We start from the raw sequence: 7500 nt of genomic DNA, 5'->3' as shown, positions 1-7500 counted from the left end.
TTGGGAATTCACCGCGAGTTCGCCTCGAACTTGCTTCGAACTCACCTCGGACTCGCCACGAACTCACCTCAGACTCGCCGCAAATTCGCCACAAACTCACCGCGGATGGATAAGTCGCCGTGGACAACTCGCCGAGAATCTGCCGCAAGAAAAAGAAAAAGAAAGAGAAAAAGAAAAAGAAAAAGAAGAGGAAGAGGAAGAGGAAGTGGAAGAGGAATAGGAGGAGGAAGAGTAGAAGGAAGAGGAAGAGGAAGAAAAAGATGAAGAGGAAGAAGAATTAACAGATTAATAATATAATAGTAATAATAAGGAGAAACAGAAGAAGCAAAAGAAGAAGAAGAAGAAGAAGAAGAAGAAGAAGAAGAAGAAGAAGAAGAAGAAGAAGAAGAAGAAGAAGAAGAAGAAGAAGAAGAAGAAGAAGAAGAAGAAGAAGAAGAAGAAGAAGAAGAAGAAGAAGAAGAAGAAGAAGAAGAAGAAGAAAAATAATAATAACAAGAAAAAGAACCAGAAGAAGAAACAGAAGACGAAGAAGAAGAATCAGAAGAAGAAGAAGATCGAATTCCGATTTCTTTCAATATTTTCTTAAGCTCCGCGAGTGTTTGTCTTTCGCAAAGTCGAGTTGATTTCCTTCTCTCCGGGTGTCCGGCTCTATTTAATCTCCATCAGACACACGCTCGCCACCTCCAGTTTGCTCTCGTCACCTCCATACGAGACCTCTGGATGTTCTAGGCCTTTGTGGTGATATACTGGACCTTTGTGGTGATATACTTGGCCTTTGTGGTGATATACTGGGCCTTTGTGGTGATATACTTGGCCTTTGTGGTGATATACTGGGCCTTTGTGGTGATATACTGGGCCTTTGTGGTGATATACTGGGCCTTTGTGGTGATATACTGGGCCTTTGTGGTGATATACTGGGCCTTTGTGGTGATATAATGGGCCTTTGTGGTGAAATACTGGGCCTTTGTGGTGATATACTGGGTCTTTATAATAATGTTTTGAGGCCTTCTAGAGATATTCTGTGACTATATGGTTTTTGTTATGGACCTTGGTAGAGGTCTTTTGGGACTTTGTAGTTACCTCTGGATGTTCTAGGCCTTTGTGGTGATATACTGGGAATTTGTGGTGATATACTGGGACTTTGTGGTAATATATTGGGCCTTTGTAATGGTGTTTTGTGGTTTTATAGAGATATTTTGGGACTGTGTTTTTTGTTATGGACCTTTGTAGAGGTGTTCTGGGACTTTGTAGTTGTCATGGGCCTTTTTAAAGAGTTCTGGACTTTCTAAAGGTGATGTAGATCTTTGTAGTAGTCTTGGGGGGTGTTGTTGACCTTTGTAGTCGTGTTATTGGGGTTTTGTATACAAAAGTTTTAGATGTGTTCTTGGGGATTTGTAGAGGTGTAGTAGCCTTTGTACAGGCGTATGCGTTTTTATATAATTGGTTTTGGCCTTTGTAGTCGTATTCTGGACTTTTCTATTCTTGTTTTGGGCTTTGTAATCGTGTACTAGGCCTTTTTGGATATGTATGGGCCTTTGTAGAGGTGTACTGGATCTTTGTAATGGTATTTTAGGCCTTTGTAGCTGTATTTTGGACCTTAATAGCGGTGTCTTGGGCCTTTGTAGCCGTGTTGTAGACCTTTGTAATGGTGATAGGGCCTTCTTAGTTGTGTTCTGAGCCTTTGTAGTCATGTACTGGGCCTTGTAGTTGTCTGTTGGCTCTTTATAGTTGTGTATCGGGCCTTTGTAGAGACGTCCTAGGGATTTGTATAATTACTACGGGCCTTTGTAACAGTGTTTGATCTTTGTAATGGTATGTGAATCTTTGTGTTGATGTCCTGGGCCTTGTTAGTGGAGTTCCTGGCCTTTTTTCGGCGTTGTGAGTCTTTGTATCTTTTCTTACCTTTGTATCATTGTTATGAGCCTTTGTTAAGATGTGTGGTTCTTTGTAGCGATGTTATGGTGCCTTCGTGCCCGTATAGCGGTGTACTGGGAATTTGTAGTGGTGCTTTTGACTTTGTAATCTTGTTGTGGGCCTTTTATAGTTATATACTGCCCCTTTGTAGCGGCGTCCTGGGCCTTTATAACAGTGTTTGATGTTTGTAATGGTATTTGAACCTTTGTACAGGTGTTCTGGGTATTTTTATAGGTGTTCTCGGTCTTTGTAACGGTGTTCTGGGCCTTTGTAGCATTATTCTGGGCATTTGTAGTGGTGCGTGAACCTTTGTAGCAATTTTCTGGTACCTTTGTGGCCATGTAGTGGTATTCTGGAACTTTGAAGTGGTGCTTGAGACTTTGTAGACGAGTATTGGGCCTTTTCAGCAATATCTGGGCCTTTGTAACGGTATTTGAGCAGCTGTGGGTGAATTCTGGGCCTTTGTAGCTGTGTTCTGGGCCTTAGTAGTGGTGTTCTGGGCCTTAGTAGCGGTGTACTGGGACTTAGTAGTAGTATTCTGGGCCTTAGTAGCGTTGTTCTGGGCCTTAGTAGCTGTGTTCTGGGCTTTAGTAACGGTTTTCTGGGCCTAGTAACTGTGCTTTGGCCTTAGTAGCCTTGTTCTGGGCCTTAATAACAGTGTTCCGGGCCTTAGTAGTAGTGTTCCGGGCCTTAGTAGCGGTGTTCTGGGCCTTTGTAGAGACCTTGTGAGCATTTGTAGAGATATTCCAGGTCAGTATGTTGTAAATTTGTGAAACATTCCGAACGAAATTATATGCATATTTTCATTCAACTCGGAAAAAACCTGTAGCCATCAATGATTATGATCTGGAGAAATGTTTTTCCTTATATGAACTTATTGAGCTGAAATCTGTTGCGACAAGTGACTTAAGTCACACAGTCCGTGTTGTCTTTGGCTGCGAAAAAAAGACTTAAGTCCTTAGAAAAAGAAAGAAAGAAAGAAAAAATCACTGCTATAAACGACTACACTCTCTCAGTCCCAAGCGTACAATGATGCATATTCAAGTTACAAATAACGAATGTTAAGGATATAAGCTCTTGAGTATTTGGATAGATTTTTGTTTTTTGTCTGAATGACATTTTTCAAAATATGGGGAAGTCAAAATACAGAGAGAGAGAGAGAGAGAGAGAGAGAGAGAGAGAGAGAGAGAGAGAGAGAGAGAGAGAGAGAGAGAGAGAGAGAGAGAGAGAGAGAGAGAGAGAGAGAGAGAGAGAGAGAGAGAGAGAGAGAGAGAGAGAGAGAGAGAGAGAGAGAGAGAGAGAGAGAGAGAGAGAGAGAGAGAGAGAGAGAGAGAGAGAGAGAGAGAGAGAGAACGGTGAAGTGAGCTTTGTCTTCTGCCATTCCTGTTCGTTTCTTGAGTCCCCATTACTTAGCTTAAACCGTGTACGTTTTATATCTTATATCATCACTCAGGTCATACACTGTGTAATATTTAGAACATTGAGAATAAAGCAATGGCTGCTAAACGAGAACAATAGAAGATGAAAAGAAAATACAAAAGTGACTTGACAGACATATGTATTCATACAAAACTCTAGAGGACTTCCATGTTGTCTTGAAAGACATTAGAAAAAAAACCATAGTGCATTTGCTGAGAAATATTCAGTGGAGATAAAAAAAAGACGATGGAAGAACTAAAGTGTATTGTAATACAGAATGCTGAGACAGAACGTGTTTACAAAGTAGTTGAAATCTTTCAATAACATAACTGCTACCAATTTTGTGATAATTCATAGAACAATAAGGAAAGAAAAATCTTTCACAAACGAAGAACATACTAAGGATAATTTTGTTATCAGAACATATCTTCAATGACTTCAGAAACAAGGATGAAAGAAAGACAAACTCTGCCAGTATTTGCAAAGACTGAGAGAGACAGAATAGTGAACCTTAAAAAAAAAAAAAACAAAAAAAAAAAAAAAAAAAAAAAAAAAAAAAAAAAAAAAAAAAAAAAAAAAAAAAAAGAACCATTAAGCAAACAGAAGACATTAGATCTGCTCCAGGTTTTTTCCTGTTGTTTGTGACGAGTCATGTAATGTTACTGATACATCGCATCTTGCACCTCTTTGTTGTATTCTGATCGTCATCAAGTTGAGCTCATTGACTTGATACCTCTGACTGGTCAAACAAGAATTGAAGATGTCTTTAGGGTTATTGTCTTATGTCTCGAGGCAAAATAAATAAACACATTGTCTTTGTTGTTACTGATGAGGCGCCGAGCAAGATGGGAAATATAAAGCTTTTGTTTCTGAATCAAAAGGTGATCTGGATCATGAAGTGATATTGCTTCATTGCATTGCTTATCAAGAAGCTCCCTCTCCACAATCTTTACCCACTGAATCCCATAAAGTGATAGCATTGATAGTTTATCTATCTATCTATCTATCTATCTCTCTCTATGTATGTATGTATGTATGTATGTATGTATGTATGTATGTATGTATGTATGTATGTATGTATGTATGTATGTATGTATGTATGTATGTATGTATGTATGTACGTATCTATCTCTCTTTCTCTCTCTCTTTCTCTCTCTCTCTCTCTCTCTCTCTCTCTCTATCTATATACCAAGAAAATTTTCCCCCTTACAAGGGAGGTAGCCAAATCAAAGGCACGAGCCTACTCCCACCCATTCCACTCCCCTCCACCACCCTTTCCTCCTCTCCACTTAGCTCCTCATGGATGACGGGTCATACCTGTATCCCGCCCACTACCCTGGGTCAGAGGAAATGCAGCAAGACACAGTATTTATCCTTTTCATTACTAATTCTGCGTTATTAGTGGAAGCGGTAAATAAAAAATTGGCAAAGTGGGTTATGAACCAAAGTTTCACGAGCTTTTCGAAGAGGCTGTTTACCATTATCATAACCTCCTTCTTCATGACAAATCCGATGGTTTTCTAGGGGATGAGTTCGTGAGAGTTTTGCAGCCTTCTTGGGAGAAGGGATTTTATTTATTTATCTATTTATTTTTTACCAAAGGTGATGCATGTCAAGCACTTACAACACCTGAATGGCCCGAAAGATTGAACTTGATAGTGGATATTACTTCACTTCTAAATCACCATAAGCAAAAATTGCATTAAAGGGAAATACTGTTTTGTTCCTATTATAAGAAATACTGTCACTTGAGGGAAAGTTTGTATTGTTTGCTAGAGGCTTGGAGATAAACGAGTGTCTTACTTTTCCGCCATTGAAGAAATACAGAGACTCAGCAAGTCGCAAATTGGATGGTGGCAGCATTAAAAACGAAGTCTTGAAGATGGAGATGTCTTTGAAAGGATATTACCAAGATTTCTGAAGGGAAAAGGCATGTTTGTCATCCGTGATCAAAGCAATTGAGACAAGCATCTCTGTTCTAAAAATTATATTCTTTTCTAAAAATAATCGAGCAATGGTGGAACTTGAAGTTGCTGATTTGGAAGAGAAAGAGATTTGGGCTTCAAAATTCAAAGTTATACTCTCCGACTTTGAATCATTAGAAGTAAAACAAGCCATGCAATAAGTCAACACAAATGGAGAGAACTATTGGAAAAAAAGAAAAAGAAAAAAATCAGATAATAATTGAGGTATAGAGTGCATTATCAGATATGTACAACAACTCTAAGAATTACTCATTTGGGGTTTTGTCCATTTTCGGACTCACTTATTTGTGAGCGAGTTATTTTTTCAAGCCTGGACCTTATGAAAGCAAATTAAAAAAGAGGCTATATGATGCAAGCTTATAATCTTTCCTAGAAATAAAGACCAATTCTTACTCTGCAAACATTGAGCAGCTTTCTAAGGGAATCCACGAACAGACCTTAATCAAGTCCCTTAGGTAAATAATTGATAAGGCTATATCTATGCTTTATAAAATCAAATTATACCTTTTAGTTACGGTACTGTAACAGAATAAGATGCAATGGTTTGTATTAACGCAAGTAGTCGATAATTTGTTATATTTTTTCTATTCAATTTTAGCATACATATGTTATCATTATCGTTACTTTTATGTTTTTTGAGTGTTCTCATAAGTATAAGTAAATTGGACAACACAGATGTAGAGTTGTTTTAAAGTAGGATTTATTATCATTTTCATACTATTGAAGTTCTGTAGAATATGTTTTATATAGAAAATGTACCACATTTCTAATAGCACAATATTTTTATTAGATAAAAAAAAAAAAAAAAAAAAAAACTTTCTAGCTATAAGGGTTGCCGACCGCTGTCCTAGGCCTTTCTATTGGGAATCTAGGCCTTTGTAGCATTGCTTTAGGCCTTTGTATTGGGACTATATGCCTTTGTAGAGATGTTCTGGACCTTTGTAACGGTGTTCTAGGCCTTTGTAACAGTGTCCTTTGTAGCGAAAACTAAGGTGGGTCCTTTGGATAACAGCGGAAAACAATTCCTCTTCCTTCTGGGTCTTTGTAGCGAGAGTTCAGGATTCCTAGATTTGATTGTAATAATTCGCAAGAAAAATACAAAGGACATTTTTCCAATTTATAAAATTAGAAAAATGTCCTTTGTATCTTTTCTTGGGAATTTTTTACAATCAAATCGTCTTAATCAACTTTGTGTGGTTTCCTTATATGGAATATTGATCACATGAGTTTTATATAGACTATATTCTAGAGAGATTATTAGAACCCCTATGGGTCAGTGTCGCGCAGCATTCTCTTTATGATTGGAGGTGATTGTGCGTGATCCACCATTCACCATGGTCATGGATCACGTGTTGGACTCGTGATCGGCAGCTATTTCCCTCTCGGAAGAGAGATCAGAGTTCATATATGACCGATCTATGGGTAATGCTGATCTTACACGCACACACACACACACACCCAACTGCCCGCCCACAAGAGTTGGAGTAACAACTCGCAGCGTAGCGTGTGTGTGATTCACCACGATGGTCTTCGACCATACGTCTCTTAATCAGCAGCTATTATACTCCCAGATGAAAGCTAATACTAATACTAATACTAATACTAATACTAATACTAATACTAATACTAATACTAATACTAATACTAATACTACGAGTAATACTAATACTAATACTAATACTAATACTAATACTAATACTAATACTAATGCTAATGCTAATGCTAATACTAATACTAATACTAATACTAATACTAATACTAATACTAATACTAATACTAATTCTAATAATAATGCTAGCACTAATACTGACGCTAATATGGATACTAGAAATATTTAGAAATTAATAGAAAAACAGTTTTTCTTTTAACTTCTGCAACATCTGTTCTCAATTTTTTCTAGATTTCATAGTCTTTAGATTATATATGATTGATTAGTATTCCTAGATAATCTATAGTTTAACTTGTTATAGACTAAGTTGACACTGGTTGTGGGTAGATGACTAAATTATAAAAAAGGAGAAATGTAAAAGAGAGAGAGAGAGAGAGAGAGAGAGAGAGAGAGAGAGAGAGAGAGAGAGAGAGAGAAGAGAGAGAGAGAGAGAGAGAGAGAGAGAAGGGGAGAGATTGATATATATATATATATATATATATATATATATAAATATATATACATACATATATA

This window comes from Oratosquilla oratoria, chromosome 30 (assembly GCF_046742065.1).
Source record: "Oratosquilla oratoria isolate Oo_2021 chromosome 30, ASM4674206v1, whole genome shotgun sequence".
NCBI classification, from domain to species: domain Eukaryota; kingdom Metazoa; phylum Arthropoda; class Malacostraca; order Stomatopoda; family Squillidae; genus Oratosquilla; species Oratosquilla oratoria.
Note: the sequence above shows the minus strand (reverse complement) of the source record.